Below are 23,539 nucleotides of genomic sequence, written 5' to 3' on the forward strand. Positions count from 1 at the left end.
CTGCAGATTCCTGGAATGTGTTCCATTTTTTAATTCCAGTTTTAAGGGCTTTGTGTCCTTGAGGATGCTGCTTCAGACAATAGGGTCCAAGGAGAGAAAGTGATGTCCGACACAGCAACCACATCTAAACATGCACACACATGTATATATTTCCACATCTATTTCAATGTTCTGAGCCACAAATTATTGCAACAAATTAGAAGACAGCCTGCTCTGAATCGGTGCTATTTGAATTGAATTCGTGTCAGCCCTGCTACACTCCACTCCCATTAACCTACAAAATTTATGAAGGAACACCGAGAATTAATCTGCAAATATATACTAATTCACACTGACCTTTTTCCAAGCTGAAGCCCTTTTAGCACTCGCGGTAGGTTTAACATTGCCCTACTGAGTGTTATTACAATGCGCTCAATGGTTGTCCGTAATTGCATAATGCAAATGACATTTGCTTTTTTTGTTTGAGCATATTCCCTCAGATGTTTCCTCCTTTTTATCACACTCCTCGCACATCTGTGTCCCTAAAATGGCAGCGCAAACTCCTCCTCTTTCAGTCCCCAAGTTCCCCTTTCTCTCTTGCTGTCTGTCACAGAGAAGCAGAGAGCACTTTAGAATTAGCGTGGCTATGACATATTCTTCTGACACAGGTTATGTTGCCAGCTGGTAGGAACAGGTGTACACTGATTCTTACCATCAAATGGCAACACAGATTTGGCACTCCCCCAACGCACAGGCATGAAAAACCTGTTCTCTTCACATTTTTTTGGGGGGGGGGGGGTGAGATTGATGGACTTTTCTTTGACAAAACGTCAAGTGACTGTTCAGTCCCCTTTCCTTTGTCACATTGTTTAGGATTTTTCACCGGGACTTCCTGTGCGCCAGGCAAATGATTCATTCCTTTGTCCATGTTCTTGATCAGATTAAACCTTTGGCAGTAACTGCATTAAAGCTGCTGCTTCACAATCCAGTGTTGGAAGGGCTGCATTGATTCCTCAGAAGCCAGCCTGTACTGCATGCTAAAGAAACTCAGAGGAATGTTTTGCTTCAAAGGGTAAACATGAATCACAAAAGCATGGCACTGGGATCATTTTCCAGCTTCTGCAGAAAATCAGCATGTTGAGAGAGGAAGAGAGAGGGGGGGAGAGAGTCACATATGGTTGTTGTGTTTGTGACATAATAAATTTTCCAGGAGGATTGGGGAGTTAAGCTGCAATCCTATACAAGTTTATTTTGGAGTAAGTCCTATGGAACACAGTAGGATGTACTTCAGAGTAGATGTGCCCATGATTCACTGAGATGCTCATGAGTTACACTCAAGAAGTATAACAATCTGTGTGCCTGTACACATCAATAAGTGCAAACTCTTTCGAACAAGCATTTGTACACATGGAGAGGCAGCTTGTATCTTTGTTCAATGTCACATGTGAGCATGCCTACTGCCAGTGTACTCTCAAGATCCTAGGCTGATGGAGGAGAGGAAGGGAAACTCCCATCTGCATTATGTAGGGAACTGATTGTGTAGAAAAGAGTTAACAACCTTCTGCACAATCATTAAATAAAGTGCCAGTGCCCTCTCTTGTGTTATTCACAATGCTGTATTTGGCCCAACCTGCCGCTCTGTCCTCTTCTCCCAGAAACTGCATGTTGCATAAAATTGTTTGCAAAGGAGCCTCAATGCATAAGCAGTTGCACATGTGTGAAGCTTCCGCAGGATCTGGCACTCTGTCGCACAGGTGTTCTGACTTCATGGAGTCCCTACATAGCAGCATACTATCACAGATTGGTGTCTTTGTAGAGAATCATGCACTGCACATAGGTGCTGCAGGGAAGGAAATGCTACAAGGTCCCACTCCCAGTTAAACATAGCATTGCCCTTTGCACAAGTAACATGGGAGTGCATGTTATGATTATGTACAAGCCTATTCAGCAAGTGCAGCAAGCAATTTTAAAGACAGTATTATGGCACCAAGTATTTCCTTTGGGGAAGCCTTTCAATGTTCTGATCAAAGTCCAATCAAGCACAGATGACTATCTTTTTTTCAAACTATGATATACACATCATATACCCACATGCCTATATAAACCTATGTGCGATATATTTATGCATCCAATATTTCAATCATTAGTGAGCTTCTACCAAGGCTGTTTTATGCTCTTGACTCACAAGCATATCTACAATATACTAAGGATTACAATCAAGGAGTTTCTTTCATGCTCTTGTTGCATTGCCTGTATTTTTATCTATATTTCAAAATAAAATGCCACTAAGGTTGGGTGAGGTAATAGGGCCTGCTAGTCCAGAGCATGCTCTGGCATGCTGTGGTCCATGGGGTCACCGGACACGAAGAGTCGGACACGACTAAACGACTAAACAACAACAACAGTTCTAGAGCAAGTAGCTATCTAAGTCCACCACCATCCTGTTTCTTCCAGTGATGACCAGCCTCCCTAGTGTTTAGGGAGTACACAAATGAGACATGAAAGCAAGAGCCACCCCTTGCCCTCCCAGTTGTTTGTCTTTAGCAGTTGGTATTCAGAGACACACTGCTTCTGAACATTCATTTTAGCTCCCATTGTTAATAGTTATTAATATTCTTCTCATCCATTGATTTTTCTGGTCCAGCCTTCCCCAATCTGACGCTCCCAAAACGTTGTTGGACTTCAGCTTCCAGCAACCCCACCCAATGGGAAGGGATGATGCAAGCTGTAATTCCAACAATGCTTGGAGGGCATCAGGCTGGGGAAGGCTTCTTGAGTCCCTCTTTTGAAGCCAACTAACTCAGCAACCGTTAAGTACAGCCTGTAACATTAAATGCAATATAATACCCGATACATTCTGACTCATTCATCACTCCCAATGCCCTTTCTGAGTGATCAGGGTACACATGGCATGGTCAATAAATAGTTGCACCAGGGCTCTTGCCCAAGACATATTGCTGCCTCTGGTGTTCCACTACATTGCAAGATAACCTAACTGCCACTTGAGTCTTCCTTCAGTACTGTTGATAGAACAGCGTCTTCCACTGATGTGAGGGCAACAGTCTAGCTTATGTGGGCACACAGGGCAGGCTGAGTGGCACTCGCAATCCTATTCTTCAACAACCCTCAGCCATTCCCTGCGTCCCAGCATCTACTACCTGAGTCTGCTGCGTCACTCTGCCTAATGGTAGTGCCTTTATTATTCAAGAGAATACAGGTGTTACAATGAGTTGTTTTAAAGGAATACCCTTCAGGCTGGCTGATTGCTGCATTTTCTCCACCCTGTGACCTGAAGCAGCATTTCCTGTTCTTCAGTGTCTGGGGGATAAATTCATCAATGGTTACTAGTCATGATGGCTCTGCGGAACCTCAGCAGTATGCCTACTGAACCATCAGTTGCTAGAGAACAGCAACCAAAGAAGGCTATTGCCCTTCATACTTCCCAGAGGCATATGGTTGGTCACTGTGGCAAACAATGTTGGATGACATGTACCATAGGTTTAATCCAACACAGCTCCTGGACGAGGCTCTTGTTAGAGTGCTTCCTAGCAAAGTCCTAGCAGAGCCTGGGTGGTGGATGCTTTGTTTAGCAGAGTGGTTGGAGGAACCCAGTTGGTTGGATGAGCAGGGTATAAGTAATAAAGTTGTTGTTGTTGTTGTTGTTGCTGCTGCTGCTGCTGCTGCTCTGACCATGTGGGAAGGGGTGGGGAGCCCTAAGTCTGCTTACCTTTTGCAACAGACTCCATGGTTAAAGTTTTTAGACAGGTATACAAGGCGGAGAGGTTGGTTTGGCTAAAACTGAAGCATGTACCTTTTGGAACCACTCCTGTATCACCACCATTGTTTGAGCACTGTAGAGCACGGAATGAAGCAGTGCTGAAACCTGGATTGAATTAATTACCCAGATGATTTACATCGGGAAGTTACTGACGTGAAATCTCATCAATGACATCAGTGACCAGTGGAGGCAGGAGGGGAGATGGGTCATAAAAGGAAATGGCTACAGTCACCCCTACCTTGCACACCAGCACGTCTCCCTTTGGTTCCCCGCCTCTTTCCCATCATCTCAATAAATGTATCTGTATTTTAAAGGGAAGGTTCCCCAGGCAATTCACACAGCTGCTGTTCTCTCAGTAAAATGACTGTAAGGTGATTCTCTGAAAATATCATTGGCTTCTCACTTCTGTGTATCGTTGGGCTATTCCATCACCTTTCCCTAACCCAACGCCCTCCGGATGTTTTAGACTACAACTCCCATCAGCCCAAAGCAGCAGCACTCACATTGGGTGCAAGTTTTGTGCAGTGCTTTGAATGTTGGAATAGGACTAGGACCTTGGGAGACCTGGATTCACTGGGTGACCTTAGGCCAGTCACTGTCTCTCATCGTAACCGACCTCACAGGGTTGTTGTGAGAATAAATCAGGGAGGATGAAAACCTTGCCCACCACCCTGAGCTCCATAAATGCATGAATGATTAAATCAGTGATGAATTAAAACAGTATTTAGTTTAACAGATCTGCTGCTAATAGAAAAAGGAATGCTATTTTATTGCTTTTGTGTAGAATAATGATAATTTTAAAAGATGCAAGGGAGAGCAGAGATTCCCCAAAATGTTGTTTTTAATCAGTTGCTCTCTTGCCATATCAATTCATGGTACAGCTCAGATGAAAATTTTGTGCTATATTACTTTAGCAGAAAGAAGTTGCTTCGATATTATATCACATTGGTGATTTATTTTGTTAGTATGAGATACTAACATAAAGGGGTATATGTTTACATAAAAGTGCAACACTGAACAAGGTTACAATAGACAAGCATTTGCATAGAAATGCATATAAGCTTTGTAGCTGTGCTACAAAAACATTTCATCTCTCCTCCTCCAAATAGTTAATTAGGATGCAAATACTGATTATTTTAAGCTTTACAAAGGAGTTCATTACATAATAGAGTGGCTGTTTCATGCAGCTCATATGATAAAATTCTCACCAGTCTTAAAATGACAGATGTAATATTACCTTTAATAAGTGTCTACCGATGCATGCAAATTGAATTAAATAGTGGGAGTACAAATTTGTCTGATAATTAAGATAAAAATTCATGTCAGCTTAAACCCTGGTGTATATTAGTAACCCTGTATACTTCTTTTGCCACTGTTCTCAACCAATTATTTTAAATGTCGAATTCTTGATTACTGCTAATATGCAGACTTAAGAAATGTTTAAAAATGATCTATGGAAATTATTAAACAAACAATAGGCTTCTTTTTAAAAGCATCTTCAATATGAGCAAATTATCACCATAATTTCAAAAGTCATATGGATTTCTAAATTGCTCCCAGTTTCAAATATGATACATTTATATAAGGCTAACACTTTTTAAATAATACAGTCACAGAGCTAGTTATTCATCCTTTAAGGTTCCATTGGGGTTCTTATCTTAACTCGAAACATTTTTAAAAGTGCTGCTAAAGAACTGTTTTTAGCTTGGAACGTGTCAGGTGTGGCTGCTATTAATAGAAGAGCACATTTCAAACTGAGTGTACATTCTAGCAAATAAAGATTTTACATGCATTTTTCAGATACAGGATTGGGGATGCAATCCTATGTCCACTTACCAGGACATGCACTCTACTGAAGCCAGTGATATGCTTCTGAGTAGACTTGTATAGGATGCACTGTGAATCATTGCTTGTAAAAGCAGCTTAACAGTGAATTCCTTTGCTAAAGTAAATCCCATGGGTTCAAATAAGGCTTACTCCCAGGTAAGTGAGTATAGGAGAATAGGATAAGTGAGTCTAAATGCACATCTACCAAGAGGATGTTCGATTTGAAGCATGGTATGATGAAGCCACAGAACTAGAGCCATTGTTCATTCCGGGCAAAAATGGATCAGCTGATGAAAAGTGTCTAACCATGACTCCTCTTTGAAAGAGGCTGACAGGAGTGAACTTTGCCAGGGACAAAGGAGAGGAACAGAGAGATGTGGACCCACCACACTGCTTGCTGAGCTCACTCTCTCCCCCATGTACACATCACCAAGAAAGGGGTTGAAAGAGGTTGCAAATCTGCTATAAAATATCCTATGCTGGTTTAAATGCATCAATGTGAATGTAGAAACTGACTTAAGCACATACAACCTGTGTCACCATAGGATGTGACCAAGTGACCTGTGTGGCTGCTGTCCAAGGTGCTGCTCACAGTTAATGGGCACCTTCAATACCCACCTGCTCTACCTTCTTTTGGTTCTTTATCTTTAAACCAAACTAGTATTGGGCAACCCTGCAACTAGAGGGCTCCTTTGGATAGAGGGCTGCCCTCTGACAGCCTTTGAAAGAATGGCTACCCTATTCTCCTACCTAACGTCTTTGGCAGCACCAAATCACCTCATGCTGTGAGCCATAAGGGAGCCATCACCTGAGCTAAGTCCAGAATCCATTCCCCCTCTTTCCCTTTCCTAACACAGGATTGGTCACATCAGAAAGGACATGAATGCTACAGGATATGCATGGTGAATGGCAACTGTTCATGCACTCCGGGTGTGGTTGTGTGTGCAAACAGATGGCGCCAGGGGGTCGAAGTTCCTGGAAGCTGCCATGTGCATTCCTCTGCCTCTCTTAGAAGGCCACTTCAGATCTGAGGTGGAGGCGGCAAAGTGTCCCCTGGTGGCCATCCTTCGATAGCAGCAGGATCCCCTGGTAAGCTTATAGGTAGTAGTAGGCAGCGGGAACAATGTAATCATCTGCAGCAGGGAGCTATGCTCCACAATTCAATTTAGTTATCCACAATGCCCTGGTGTAGTATCTCTCAGGGACATTGCAGGACATTAGAAATGTCAAGTAGCTGTTAGTGATGGTGGTGGTAGGCAAGGCTGAATGTGGAGCTGGAGTTGGCCCAGGCTCTCCAGGGTGCTGCAACTCAAGGATGCAGGCGGTAGGAGTCAAAGTGGTGAGGAAATGCCACAGATGCACCCTCCCAACACTGGCGTCACTGCAGCTTACTTGGGTAGTGCACACTTAGCCAGCATTGTCCCACGGAACTCACTCATTGTCCCACAGTGAGGCTCACTTCTAAGGCAATGGGTATAGGAATGCATTGGAAATGTGTTTCCTGCCAGGAGTAAATACAGTCTTTACTCAGTCCTTCTCTTAAATATAAGCGATGCAGTCAAGATGTCAACAAAGCAGGCCATTGCATAGAAACTGCTGAGTGGAGTCAAGATTGAAAATAACAGGTTGTCTGTCAAACTGACAAAGCTAGTACAGATATTGTCTGTCTTGGCACAGACCAGCCCATTATATCATAAAAACAAAACAAAGCACAACACCGAGGCTGTAGCTCTATGCAGGCTTATTCGAGAGTCAGCCCCATTGAGAACAGTGGGATTTAACATCGAGGCATAGGGTTATATATCTATGATTCATTTGTTGCATTTATATCCCACATCTACTATTTCTTTGTCTCACCTAACTTATAGTCTAAATTTCCAAAGTCCTTTACGATTGGGTGTGTGTTCCAGCTTGATGTCAGCCCTGCAAACTAGGTCGCAGCCATTCCCATTTTATAGATGGGAAACAGAGCAATAATTACTCTATTACAACATGTCCGTGGCAGAGGAGGAGCCCAGTCTCTCAGACAAAGACTGCAAAGGGTTATAAATGACTTGATCAGGATGATGACCTTGCATAACACCACAAAGCTCTTCAGTCCTTCCCATCAATGGAAGGTTAAGTAAAACACAATTAAGTTCCGCATGCTCAGAATCTCTCAACACAAAGCCCACACAACTTGTAATAAACTTTGGATAACTTCATGCTAGTATTATTGTCTCCATTTGTTACAACAATGTCTAATTTGGTTTGTGAACATAAGGCTTATAAAGGATTGCATTGCCTAATAGGTGGAATTACAGAGCTGAATTAAGTTTGAAAGCCAAGAATGGCCTAACAGAGAAAGAGCCTATGATTAACCATCACCACCCTTTTCCTGCCACACCTGAACAAGACAGTCATTACATCAGTGTTGGACAAGTGGAAGGCCACAGAGGTGTGTTTTACATCTCAATTTTCACCCTTTCAATGGCATGGCCCTGGCAAGAGACAGACAAATTCTGCATGGCTGTACTTGCTTAAATGTGCCTCAACCTAAAACTTATATAACTGCGCAGTAGATACTTTCTACCAAGGGAAAAGAGCAAGACAGAAATTCACAGTACCATATCCTAAAGTGAAAGAGTGTATCACTGCTTGTGAGGTTAGCTAGAGACAGATCAGAGGCTGAATAGTGAGCTGCAAAGTGTGTAGCTTCTGCAGTTGTGTATGACACAATTTCCTTCCTTGTGCTGAACAGCAGGCCGGTGCAAATGTGTGTGTTTTATGGTAGTACAGTCCTTGTGTGTGTACTGTAGCACCTCAGTTTCTAAGCAGGCAGGAAAATCATTTTTTTTTTGGGAAAGAACTATTACATATGGAAACCATACTCCAGGTGTCAAACATAGGGAAGGAACAACATTGGAGGAACCTGTTTGTATGGAACTTGGTGTGCAGATTTGATCTCCATGTGCATTCCAGAACTGTAAGACAGGTCTTAGGCTGGACAACTCTTCAGTGGAAATCTGAGAAAGTATATTGGGATCAACAGCAGTAAGCAGATGGGTGGCAAATCTACTTCCTTCCTGATACTGGATCACATAATCAGCTGAAACAGGGATGGGAACTCTTTGATTCTCCAGACACTGCTGAACTTTCATAATCCCTAAACTTTGGCCATGTCAGTCAGCTGTAGATTTCCCTACCCTGAGTGTAAAATATGCTACACATAGGGACATGATAACAGCCTCGTTGAATCAATCCAAGGACCGTTGGGTCTAGCATATTGCTTCCAGCAGCAACCAGCCAGGCAGGTGCCACTGGGCACTCACAAGCATTACATGATGGTGATGGTCCTCCCCTCTTTGTCTCCAGCATCCGAAATTCAAAGATGTACTGCTTCTGCTCATGGAGGCTTTGCTCATTGATAGGCCTTTCCCCATGAATGTTTGAGAGAAGACTATCTCATTATTTTTGGTGGTGTGGTACTCTCTACGATGTGTATAAGAGTACTTGCTTGCAGCCCCAATCCCAACAAAATTGTTCAGAAGCCCATCAGTCCCACTGCATTAAGCTGGTCTTGCTCCCAGATCAGTGCACAAAGGGTTGCTGCCTTAGCCAAAGCAAGTCTCTAGAAATTGTCTGGCCCAACAAAATTCCTTGGGTCCTGATCAGATTCTATCCACTTGATCCTGTGTATTTTCTGAGTGCTACCATGTACTTAATGGAATAAAGAGTAAAAGGGCTGGTATGTTAATGCACACAGCCACTCCTGGCTACAAATGACTATTCAATCTGCATTTCTTCAATGAAGTGCTAGCCACTTCTCAAAATGAGAATACACCGGAGGGGAAATGGCTAACTGTGGTCTTTAATTTGTCAATAATGATTTTAGACCATGACCCTTAATAGGACATTGTCACATTTGCTGTGATTTATGCCTTGTGTGATGACATCAGTACCAATACTGCTGATAAAAGAACACTTATATTGAAGCAAACAGGATGATGAATGGAGTACAAGTCTACTTACTCATCTCATTACTGACTCTTCTGTTCACCACCGAGCTAATGTAGCGAGTCATTGTGTGCCTTGGGAGTATTTTGCAGATTGAATTTAATGGCAGACAGGCAGGATATATACAATTGCACTAGCATTTGAAATGGCAAGATAGTGTGTGTGTGTGTGTGTGTGTGTGTGTGTGTTATATATAAAAAATGAACATGCATGTTGGGGAAGTGACAAATAGGAACTAACTTCTTCAAGTCAGGTTGCAAACTCAGAAGAAAAAGGGGGAAAATATGCCCCTGTTTCCTTCAGACTTTCCACCATTTAAATAAAAAGGCGACTAAAATATATATTGAAATGCTTTGGATTTCAATATTTGAGGATCTCATTCTTCGACCTCATTCCAGTACAACATCACTGAATTGTGTAAGGCAGCTTTTGCTAATCTAGTTTCCTTGTACTCAAATGTCCATCAACTCTAGACCATGGTGTCGAAGACATCTGAAAGGCACCAAGTTGGGGAAGGCTGGTGTCAAATATTTTAAATTTTAGTGAGTGTGCATTCAATTAACAACCAACAGTTATATAGTTAGCTGTACCATTTATATAGATATTCCTTTCATTTATTTATTTTTAAATGGTTTTTATTATTAAGTAAGAGACACGGTATAGAAACATCAAAAATGGAGACATGGAGTTTGTTCTGCACTGAATTAGCAAAGTTCAGGAAAATGCACAACCTTATGTACTGTTGGGCCCATTGTAACAAACACCATTGCTCTAAGTCAGGCACCCCCAAACTGTGGCCCTCCAGATGTTTTGGCCTACAACTCCCATGATCCCTAGCTAACAGGACCCATGATCCCATGATCCCTAGCTAACAGGACCATTGGTCAGGGAAGATGGGAATTGTAGTCCAAAACATCTGGAGGGCCGAAGTTTGAAGATGCCTGCTCTAAGTGATGATTTGTACCTCTCTGTTTTACATGTTTATTTCTGTATAGTGTCTGTTACTTAATAATAAAAATCATTTATACAGATGTTTCAAGATGTGTTGCTTTGTGCTCTGACCATGCATTGTGTGCCTTGCTGTTCTGTATCTACCTACAATAGTCAAGTCAGTTTCTATGACAATGATATTACTTAATTGTTGGGTTTCAATTTCAATTGAGTTCATGCACTGCAATGTTAAACATGGGAGGCCGACATATACAGACTCGAACTGAACCACCTATCATTATTTTTAAGATATATAAAACACATTTCAATATGAGTATAGCTGGGATGTGTCTACTCTGATGGGCAGTGATTACCCAAGATCTGAGACAATAAGGTCCCCCCCCCCGGGCCTCCTAGATGAGAAGCTTTTAACTGAGGTATGGGGAACCTGTAACCCTCCAGATGTTGTCGGACTCCAACTCCCATTAGCTGCAGCCAGCATGGCCAACCATCAACATCTGGTAAAACCACAGGTTCTGCATCCCTCTTGTAACTGGGAAGCTGGAGCTTCTGGTTGTCCTGAACCCCCGGCCTAGCTGGCAGGAAGTCCCACTGGTGTATACAGTATGGCAGGTCCAAAGTCCAACAGTCAGGAAACACAGTCCAGGGTCAGTCCAAGTAAGTCAAGTCTGAAGTCCAGCAGTCAACAAACACAGTCTAGAGTCAAACCCAAAGCACAGTCCCATAGAGGTCTAGGCACATCCAAGCCAAGGTCCTTCAACATGGGCAGTTGAGCACCTCAGCTCTGCTGCCTGTTTCTACTAGGCACCATCTAGGATTGTGATGAGGCATGTGACCCTCACCTGTTTTGAGCCTAATCCAGCTGAGGAATCGCACCCCTCCTCCCAGAAATAATGAGCCTCACCTGGCCAGCTAGTGAGTTGGGCTGTGTGTCCTAGCCTGACTCAGCTTCCTAGAGCAGGCATCCCCAAACTTGGCCCTCCAGCTGTTTTGGGACTACAACTCCCATCATCCCTAGCTAACAGGACCAGTGGTCAGAGATGATGGGTATTGTAGTCCCACAACAACTGGAGGGCCGAGTTTGGGGATGCCTGTCCTAGAGTGTACTTCCCACTGCTCCCTATGCTTGTTCATAGAGATGGCAGTCTCTCTGCCTCTGATGAAGGGTCCCGCTCTTCTGCTCCCTGCACACTGACCCCAATCCTTTCACCATCCTCATGCATCATGAACAAAACCCATTCCAAAAGGGTTGGATAAGCAGAACAAAAAATATGCCTGGATTCTGTATGTATATATGCATATTTTTAAAGAGAGATAGGACATGATGTCCTGGAAGATTTTTTTCCTGTCCATTCACTTTGAATGAGTGGAAGCTGAACAGGATCACGGCAGCACCCTTGTGCAGCTCCCATTGATTTCCATTGGCAAGAACTTCCAGTAGACAGCACCCAAAGTCATCAACAGATATTAGCCACTCAAAGTAAATAATTTATACATTAACAACATCTCTAATGAGATCCGCTCCTTAAGTATAAATACTGTGGGCCATTAATGGAAAAGTCTGCCAGCATAATAAGAAACGGGAAGGAATTCCCTTGGGAGCTGCAAGTCATGTGGATGTCACCAATAATTCTCCTAGCCTTTGTGAGCTAGTGATTTTGCATGTAGAGAAGGGTGTTAAAAGCAGTTTTATTAGTCGGGTTTTAGTGCTGTGGCCAGCTGCACTCTTTTCTCTATAAAAGGTAATTACTTCCAAATAGTAACAAGCTAATTGATTGCTAATTAAATCAATTGGCACACTAACCGCTGTCAGAGGGTGACAGATTAGCCAGTCACGTGACAGGGCGTTTGTAATGAAAAGTGGACATGGTCTGAGTGTGATTGACACCCTAGATGAAAAGTGATTTGGGATCTCATAGGTGGTCATGAAGGGGGCATGGCAAACATGATTGATTCAATGGTGGCTGTCAGAGAGGAAATGAGAACTGAATGGGATTTTGTGTCTGCCTTGGAAACTCACCACATGATGCTCCACGTTGTTCACATGTAAATAAGCTGGACAGAGGTTTCTCGCAAATGAAGTGTAAGCATGTGAGAGAAATTGGGGTGGGGGTGGGGAGGTGCTAGAGGAAGCAATTAAAGCTAATACACTTAGGAAGAAGTACCGTAAGAGAGAGAGAGAGAGAAGGAAAAAAATGCCTGCTAAGGAAGAAACAAGAGATCTATCACCTGAGTTTGTATAATCCACTCTAACTTTATTGGCTTTAGTGGTTCTTGATCACATGATGCCATCTGCCAATGTGGTTTCCTTGGTTTACCTCAGCTAAGAAGTTGCCTTTTAAGGAGTTTTATCCACAAATTCCCACAAATGATCTTTACATGGAATTGTGACCTTAAAATATGAATATCACTTTTTCCTTGCTGATCTTTTAAGGAGCGATATATTCTATCATTTATATTTTAAGTCATATTCCCCCCTCCTTTAATTTAAGAAGTATTAAGCAGCAAAAAAATACCCTTGGCTAAGTTCCACTGATGGATGCAGCATAGCTTTGGTTAGTCATGACTAAGTTGTTCCATTGGTTTCAATGGGGCTTAGTCAAGACTGATTTTAGCTGTATCTAGAGCAATGGCTTTTAATTTTTTAAAAAGCTTGAATGACATGTGAGTGGTTCAGAAAACTTGAGTTTAAATGCTATACATTGTCTCATTATTTGAAAACAATGTATTTGCAGCAAAATAATGCGTTCATGAGCCTTGTTTCTCAGATCTCAAACACCCCCTAATTTTTTTTTTTAAAAAAGGGTAATTTCAGAATTATCTTCTCAGAAAATCAACGTTCCCTTGGGAAATTAGCAGTAGAATTCTCCAATAACCAACCAAGCTTTTAAACAAAATTACTGTGCTTATATGAGGAGATATTCAGCGTATGTTGACATTTAATAGAGTGAGCATTATACATATGGTTTAATAAGGCTCTACTTAAGGCCAGGAGATAAAGGCCAGGATGTATTAGCATTTACTGTAGTGATAAGGTGCTTGACTTTGAGGAGGGAAATGCCTGATCCTCTATCTATATGGTGAAGTATCAATCTACCCATCCATTTAGAACAATGGAAATAACTGTTTTGAGCTGCCTTTGCCTACACACTGAGTCCATCCAACCTATTCCAGAACATTTAACACCCATGACACCGTATGGCCAGCTTCATATTTTTAAAACAGATTTCATAAGCACATGTTATCTTTGTTTATTTAGTATAGCTATCTCCTTCTTTTCTTTCATCATGGAACCCAAGGAAAGTTACACAGGAGTTTCCAGGCGATCTGTCACCCAGATACCAATCAGGCCTGCTTAGCTTTAGCAAGGCGATCATATTCCGTGTCTTCACACCATATATTGGAACTCCAGGATAGGTGCATTTGTGCTTAGCAGTTATGGTAGCCTGAAACTATCTCAATATTTTGATAGCATATATCCTGGATTAACAAAAATAAAAAAAAAGGCTAATCAAAAGATATGCCTTCCTTGTGAATTTCCCTGGCCCACTAAGGACATATAGGGGTGGGCAGTAGGGAGATAAGATCTACTGGCAGATTTCTGAGTGATTTGCAGTACTTCACCAAGGATCTCTGAAGTTGTAGTTGCTTAACCATAGCAACAATGTGGGGGAAGCTCTTCCTAAATTAGCCTGATGGACTTTGAGGAGAAACTAGGATTGGATTCCAGCGCGAAAGAACAGTGGGCTCAATTCTGGTCCTTGAAAATCAATTCCTGGGATGAGATGTACCCAGAGGTCCTTTTGTTTGCCCCTCTTTCTAGACAGCTCTTTTGCATTGCTCATGGACCTGAATCTGAGAATTGCATGTAATACATTGTCTTGCATTCCACACTCTGTTTCTGTACACCTGTACATGTCTACATTCTCTGAATGGAGAGCAGTTTATACATTCTGAAATAAATAAAATAAAAATTTATAAAAAACCAAACATATATATTGGGTTGCTTTTATCCAATGTGATGTGAGTGGAGGGCAGCTCACACAATGACACCTTCACACACCCTCTTCTCATCATCCCCCCCAATTCCTCCCTTGGAGGACCCTCAAGAAAGTCCTGGGATGCAGCAGAGGGGTCTGCAGTGTTATGTTGCTCTTGCAATGTGTCTTGGATGGATTTGGGGAAATTTTCCCTTCTGGTGGTGAATGGTCAATGCAGTTCTTTGTTTAACCCTAAAGTAAGGAATAGGCAGGTACCCCTAGGGGTAAATCCACATCTTAAGGACACCAGCACTGAGATATCTGACTTCAAAATAATGGGACTTGGAGAAAGACTTCATTGATAGGTTTGGGGCAAATGGGGTTTACACAGGACCAAACACTTCTGATATTCCAGATCCATACCAATTAAATATGGAGTGTAATCTATGCCAGGAGCAGCCAAATGGTGGCCTCCAGGATTACAACTCACATCATCCCTAACCAGTGGCCATGCTATCTGTGCAGGGGTCCAACACCATCTGGAGGTACATCAACCCACTGGGTACCTCTGGACCATACAATGCTGAAGTAGATGGTAGAAGTCGGTTTACTATGCGGGCTAAGTTTTTTGGACTGCCTTTCAGGAGTCACAGCAGCTCTTGCCCACGAGGCTTGCCAAATGATGTGTTCGCCTTGTGGTGAAAACCAGCCCGCAGTGCAGCGCAATGCCATACAAAAAGCCGTCTGGTGTAAATCAGCCTGTATCGTCATGATAAATAAGTCAACTCAAAATAGCTTTGTTCTGGGTGTGCTGTAAAGAGGGTGACTGGGAGAGAATAGAAAAATGTAAATGTTCAGTGTCATGAAAGCAGGAAATAAAGAGGAAGGGGAGTTGAATAGGGAGATATCTTGGGTGCTGGGAAAGATAAAATGGCACCAGCGAATGCCAGGCATAATAGGAGCAGGTGCTGTTGCCCATCCTTCACAATACAACCCACGGCTGTCTTGCTGTGGCTGTCCTGTTCCAGTCGCAGCCCTCCCTAGGGGGCGCATTACCAGAAGTGCCAGAAATATCTGAAATGTGGGCTTAAAAAAAATGATGATAGGGACGAACGCTTAACTTGAAGCTGCAGCATCATCCATAAGCCATTGCATCTGTGACCCAACACTGCTTTCTGATCCAGGTTTCCTGCCATGAAAAGCTAATGCATTTCACCACTTGCCCTCTCTGCCCCATCCCTTTTATTAAATGTACAGCACACGATAAGGACCGGCCAGGATAGGAAGATAACTAGACACAGCATTTGTACTCCAAAGTCTGTCCTTTCATCCAAGAGAGCAGGTTGCAAGCAAATCCGCTAATCCCCAGAAGAAAACACACACGCGTGCATGAACAAAACAGTTGATTGAGGGAAAAGGTGTTTGGGAAAGGTTTAAACAGCTGGTGTAGCCTAGGAGGAAGGCACATTACTAAGGAGAAGGGCTGGGGGGGGGGTTCCATTATTTCTTCGTCTTGTCAGATGCCTTTTCATTCAGTAGCCCCAATCCTACTTGTTACAAGAGCCACAGAGCAGAGATTGTGGGACCTACACAGCAATTCTGAAAGAACAGATAGAAAAATGAAAGGATTTAAGAAGATGGGAGGGGATTGAATTTTAACTCCATCTAGTAGATTTCTGAAATCCTTGATTTAGAGTCGCATGCTGTCAATCTGAGATGACTGGGCATTAAGTAATAATAATAATAAAAACCTATCAAAAACCCTTCTCCCTTAATCTACTCTTTGCAGGTGATAGAGAGTGAATGGGAAGATTGTCTGCTCAGTGATAACTAAATTCTAAGAGTAAGATAAAGGCTGCAGTGAAATCGCATATGTACCAGGAAAACACGGTCACCAGTTCCTAAAGGGCAGCCATACTTGCAGACTGAAATAGGAAGTGCTATAGAGCAGAAGTCTCCCGCATTTTCAGACCTGTGGCCCATCTTTAGCCCAAGCAGGCATTTTGGAACCCATATATTTTGAATGGTGGTAGGAGCTGCTGTTGTGTCCCACCTTAGGTCAGGCTGTGATCCAGTAGTGAGTACTGATCCGCCAGTTGAATATCAGTGTGATAGGTCACTTTGCAAACTAATTGGTTTTGTACAGAACAGGCATTCTTTCAACAATGGCTGATTTCATCATACAAAATGGTTGTGAGGATCAAGTCTCCTTGAGAAGAATGTGGAACAAATGGAAGACACTGCAACAGGAAGGAAGTTGAAACATTCTCTAGAAACTTGATGGATTAGTAATAATAATAATAATTAGGTGATTGCTGCATAATTATTTATTTACCCAAGCATTTGCCCCTGTGATTGTCTATTTCAGTCCATTCTGTCCCCCAATGGAGGATGTTGTATTTTTCAGGTTTTATTGTATTGTTTTCATGGAAACTGTTAAAAGCCACTCAGGATTTTTTTCAAGCAAGGGTTTTTATATGAATGTTTACACAAACAAACAAAATGGGGCATCCTTCTGTAGTCTAAAATGACATGGCTGTTCTTAGCAGACAATAGCATCTTTCTTTCTTTCTTTTAACTAATAAAAGAAATATCAAAAATACCACCATTTTGTATTCAAGGCAGGGTATTCAACCTGATGCTTATTGAATTAGCCTTGCTTATGTCACCAAAATGAGTGTTAAACTTTCAAAATCTTTATGAAATTTTCTTCTTCTTCTTCTTCTTCTTCTTCTTCTTCTTCTTCTTCTTCTTCTTCTTCTTCTTCCTCCTCCTCCTCCTCCTCCTCCTCCTCCTCCCTCTCATTTTAATCTATATTATAGTGATGAACAGCACCAAACTAGAAAACTCAAGCGACTGCTACTTTCTGATATGGCAAAGAACTCAATAATAATTGAAAACCTATAATCTCTGACATTATGGAAGGAATAAGAGATTAGAATCTCAATACATGAATGTTATGAAAATTCTTCCATTGGATGATATTGGATAGCCATTGCTATAATGTTTATCATCCTTATCTGATACAGGAGAATGATCAATACTATATTATTATTGGCAATCTAGAAAGTCTTCTATCTAAAGAAATCCTGTGTTGTTCTGTGAATATTACTTTTTTACTAGCTTTGAATAGTGCAGCCATTTTAGAGAAGCTAAAGATGGATTCATATGATCCTTGAACCTGGGGCCAAGTGCTCATTTTCTGGATGGGAGGAAGAATATATTTGTTGTCAGTTGACTCTGCCACATGTGCAAGTCTGCATTCCGTATTCTCCCTTGCTGAATTCATTAAAGGAATGCTTGAACTGGTGTGCATAGCAGAATGTGGATGGGTGTCCCCCCCAAAAAATTATTAAATAGTAAATAAGTCTGTTGCATGTTCAAGGATTATGATAATTAGCTGTGTGGCTGAAGTCTTAAGTCCTGTTGTCCTGGAATAAGCCTCAATGGACCCAGTGGGACTCACTTCTGAGCAAATATGCCTAAAGTGTACATTCTAAGAAACTGAACTTCATGGAAAATCTCTCTCACATGGATCATCTTAAAATGCAATTTCTTTTCTTATTAATTCATTGAGAATGGTTTTAAAAAAAGCAGGAGAATTTTTTGGGCACAGCTCTAGTCATGGCTGGTTTAAGTGCTTGCATTTCCTCTCTGTGTGTGCTCCCTCTTAACTACCATTTAGGGGGAGTCCAGTAGTGCGATGTTCCCCACATAATTAAAGCATGTGGTTCCTTCCTATGTGGGGAAAGGTTTTTTCCCCACAAAATGAAGTCACAAAGCACTAGGAGCAAACTTTGCTTTAAAATATATCTACATCTATCTCTGTGGTATGTTTTGGACTCACTTTAGACTATTGCAGTTCTGTCTGTATGAAAACACTGAGTAGAAGAATGCATCCTATTGACATAGCAAACTATACAGTGTTTCAGTGCATTTTTGACCCTACCATTAGACAGAGTGAGGCAGCTGCTTTGGGGTATCATGAAAAAGCAGTGACATGTTAGCTGTTCAGTTCATTTGCATCAAATTTGTACTGCCAGAGAGGAACAGAGGTACTTCTGGTGTTTTCTGCCTCAGAGGGCAAAATAACTTGACCAGCCTTACTTACCATCTGCTGCTCTACCTCAGGTAGCAAAATGCCCTGGCCGGGTTGTGTCTCCCTTAAGATGTCAGCAGGCAATAGCCCCATTCACTCCCCCATGCAATTATCATAGTTCAAGAGGTGGCAATCATGTTGGCCCTAGGCTTTCCTACACATCCCTGTCACAGTTCCCATAGCCCCTCCACACATTTGGGGCCTGTAAACCTGCATTGGGGAGCTGTTTTACTCTAGGAGGCTCCCTGAACAACCAAGAACCCTTATCTTCAAGTTCATAAGGTTCCCTGCTGGAGATGTTCAGCTCCCAACATTGGGGTGGGCGGGCTGCATGGATGGGGATGTGTGTGAAGAAGGCAGCATCAATGGACTCATTTCTTCTCTCCTTCTTGTCTGATGGTAATTGAATATGCGTGTATGGGTAGGTGGATGAATGGAGAGAACAACTGGATAGAGCTAATGTCTCTATTGCCAATCAGATGAACGACAGGCGAGCATCAATATCACCATCCCAAAGGATCCTGCATTTATCAGATTTTTTGATGCTACTATGTTTTAACCTTTCCTTGGAGAGAGAGAGAGATGAATAAGCATTTCCACAGAGCAATGTCAATGCAACAAAACCCAAACTACATAGAAATAATACTATGCCATTTCTAAATCTCATCCCCTGATCTCCCTTTGAAGAAACTCCAGATTTGAAATGGGATTTTAATGAAATGCCTTATATCCAGTTTTTGCAGGCTTCATGCATATGGCTTCAAAACACCATCTCCAAGAGATATATGCACTCGAACAGGGAGGGAGAAAGGTGTCAATTTGATTTTTCGAAATGACCTCAGGCAATTGATTATGTGACTTCATAAGCAGACTTGAAGGCTAACCCTTACTAAGTAAGGAAGACCCACGAAGATTAAAAGAGGAGCAGAGAACAGCTCTGGTAGGAAGTGCTGAAAATCTGCTGTCTGTCAAATATGCAAACATGTCCCTGTGCAATTTTGAAAAAGCAAGGGACGCCATTCATTGCAGCTCGGTCGTTTCCTACTAAGAGACAGACAACAGCAGCTTCACTCTCTTCTGTTTCCCAGAGTCCAGTAAGAAACACAAAATCTTTCCCTATCTCTTTGTCATGTTCTCACACTCCCCATCAAACACAAGCCTTTGAATGAAATGATAAGATTTAGTATCACACTTGCATAATAATTTAACAAGTGGACCTCGGAGAGCGAGAATAGATGTAGGGGCAGAAATGCTAAAATACTGCTTTGCCAAGGAAATTGATGGGGCTGCTCATGAAAAATTGGTGAAGGAAAATGAAAGGATGAAGCACAAGGAAGAATCCGAGACAATCATTTCCCCCTCCTTGTCATTCCATAGAAACTAGAAACATTCTCGACTCAGATAGCTCAAACTCTCGGAGAGCTGTAACTTCCAACTATTATTCAGAGAGCCTGGCCATGCACTGGAGAAATATCTCACTTCTGACCCAGCCAGCAGGTTGCCTTGGGGTGTGGAGAAGCTCAAGATGGTGTTTTGGCTGTTGGATTAGATTTCGGCTAGCTGTAAATAGACAGCAGCCACCGAGGGCAGATCTCCTCTTGCACGTGCTACGTAGCAGCTGAGGGTTGGGAGAAAGCAAGAGGAAGCCGTGCAACAAGGGGTTGACCCAAGGTTTCTGCTGTAGATACCAGGCTGTAGAATCGGATCCCACAAACAGTGTCATTTTGGGGGAGACTGGGCATTTCTCCTAAAATATTTACTGGATGGTGCCTTTAGCTTTCACTTTCTATGGTAAAACAAAACAAAACAAAACACATTACAGTGGTACCTCTACTTACAAATTTAATGTGTTCCAAACGCACATTCGCAAGTCGAAAAAAATTGTAAGTCGAATCCCATAGGAATGCATTGGGAGAAAAAATTCGTAAGTCGAAGCAACCCTATCTAAAAATTCGTAAGTAGGAAAAAATCCTATTTAAACCGCATCCAAGATGGCGGATGGAGCTCCATTCATAAGTAGAAACATTCGTAAGTAGAGTTATTCGTAAGTAGAGGTACCACTGTAATTAGAAACCAAGCATTGTATGTATAGGAGGGAGGGAAGAAGATTCCCCCTTAGCACAATGGTGTAAAACCTGTGCCCTCCCCACTCCATATTGTTGGACTCCAACTCCCTTCAGCCCTAGCCAACGTAGGCTGGGCCATGGTGGGAGATGCAGTCCAACAATATTGTAGGGCCACAGGTTCCCCATCCTTGCTTTAGCTGATGATGTGACTAGGGTCTCAGGTAAGATATAGATTCGGCTCCCTATCTTCTCTCCTTAACGTTGACGACCCCAGTCAACAGCCTCTTAACACTGAGGAGTTATCCATTCTGAAGCACCAATTACAACAAACAACTCCCAGCACCCTGAACAAACTACCACAGCTGTTTTAAGCAGTATGATGCTGCTGTAAATGCAGATATCGTGCAGATGGGGCCTCAAGCTCTGTGCGGTTGCTGGATTCCTGCTGCGCTTTGGATCATGGGGTTGGTGTGTTTATTTTGTACCTAAGGAACACAAAGAACACGAGGGCACGCGTCTGGCTGAAGCAGAGCACAAAATAGTCTATTTATACAGGAACCTAGATCATTATTAAAACAAAACTCCTGCTGGCTTTGTTGTGAATTTTGCAAGAACTAGGATGGTAGGGATGAATATTAATAGCTGTTCTGCTCAATGAAAGCCATGTTAACATCCAGAAATGGTTTACTTAGAATACTGCTCAAGCCTTTTTCTTCTTCTTTATTTGCTCCTTATGTCTATTTGGGGCACCCCCCTACAATTACTGCTGAAAACAAAGAAACAAGCCTTATCGGGACTTGGAGCCCAATATCTTGCACCAGCATAGAGGAGATATTTTGATGATACAGTTTTCATTACTAAAAAATGCTATAGGATAATAAATTAATTCAATGTTGTGCACTTATCTATTAGACACATTACTACAGAAATATAAAAATGTTAATTATTCATTATCATCCCTGTGATTATTTGTTGCCGCTGATAATTACATTGAATGTATTTTATATCAGTAATAACCTTCTGTCTACATTTACGACATATCATATCTGGGGGGCTTGTCAAGCTTTTCCCCCAAAGTCTTTTCTTTATTAAGACACAGACCTCAAGAGTACATAACCTTTATGTTGAAGGCAGATTTTTCCCCCTCCTTCATATAAAGAGCAAATATTATAGATTAATTAATCCAATGTGATTATAATTTAATCACCCTTCCTCAGTGCTCACTGGGGACTCGGCTGTTATTCAGTGGCTCATTCATATTGTTGTGAAGTATAAATGCAGGCTTAAAAATATTTGTGCCCTGTTCATTCATGGAACAGCAAACAGGGGTCCATGGCCCCAATCCCACTTTAGTCGCGCACAAACTTGGTGTTAAATGTGTGGCCAATCATGCCGAAAGATGGACGGGATTGCAGAGTTGAAAGAATATTGGACTGAAGCGCAACACAGTGAGGACAGAATCCACCCTCACTCCTATGTTCTACAATCCCATTTAACTCAGTGAGAGTAACTTCTTACTAAACATGCATAGGGTTGAATGGAAGGAAGCTCTGTGCTGAGTTTTTCAGCCTTTGGAGGTAATGTGGGCAAGTCTGAGGAGCAGGGCCTTTTCAGTTGTGGCCCACTCTATAGAATTGGTTCCCTCAGGTAGCTTGTCAGACTCATTTCACTCATTTGTAGTAAAACTGGGAGTCAATAACCTTGTTTGTTTTCAGGGTAAGTGTCAGAGAGTTATGACTGTCCTCAGAAATCTCCCCATTGCAGGTATTGAAGTCTTTTCCACCCTTGCCAGTCTGCTATCTGTTGTCCTCAATCAGTAATGACATGTCCCGGGAAGAGGGGGAAATGAGGTCATAAGAGCAGCTGTCTTGTGTTAGACCAAAGACCTATCTAGTCCAGCCTTTGTGTCTAAATGCATTGTGGCCAACCAGGTGCATATGAAAACCCCACAAGGAGAACATCAGCCCCAACCCCAAGGAGAAGGAAAACCTTTGGAAAAATACAACCACTGATGGAAGGACTGGTTGAAGGTTAAATTCTCCCCTCTCCATTCCACCTTGCTGGTGTGAGTCCAGTAGGGCTTGGATTTGACAGCTCACTGGTCACACTCCCTCTCCCGACAAGGTGGAACTACTGCACTAGTGTAAACCAGGGTTAACCAATTTGGTGTTCTCTAGATATCTTGGATTGCGATTCCCATCAACCCTGGCCACCATAGCTAACCTTCAGGGATGATGGGAATTGTACAACATCTGGAGGGCATCATGTTGGCTACCCAGGTATAAACAAAACAAAGCTAAATGAAACACGGTGAGGCAGCCAGGTGTATTTTATGCACATACCTGCCCCATTCACATATAGAGAGTGCAGGAATCTGTTTAAGGCTGTGTACCAGAGAAAGGGGAGGGGAAGGGAGTTTTGTTTTGTTTTGTTTCATTTCTCTGCTTGCTCCATTATGTGAAAAAGGTAGACCCCCATCTCTGTCTCCATATATGAACAAGACAGAGACATTCATGGCTGCCCCACGACATCAACCCCTTAGTTTGCAGTGGGATTCACTCCAGGACCATGTTAGCTGGATTGGAGCCATTATCTATGTATTACCAAGGCTGTACAGCACAGTTTAAAACCAATAATTGTCTTGGGTGTTGGTAGCACTCTTGTGAAACACAGTGTTCTCAACCTGTATGTACCTGACCCAAAAGCTACATGTCCAAACCTATTTTTATAAGGCTAGAATTTGTTACTCACAGATGGAGAATCTCTTTTTCACTCCAGTCTGTCACAGAAAGAGTGTCTGTTCATTTCTTGGAATTAAAGCATAGCCACTGGATAATTTAAATCTTTAATTTGCAAATATCTG

Source organism: Zootoca vivipara, chromosome 1, assembly GCF_963506605.1.
Source record: "Zootoca vivipara chromosome 1, rZooViv1.1, whole genome shotgun sequence".
Classification (NCBI taxonomy): Eukaryota; Metazoa; Chordata; class Lepidosauria; order Squamata; family Lacertidae; genus Zootoca; species Zootoca vivipara.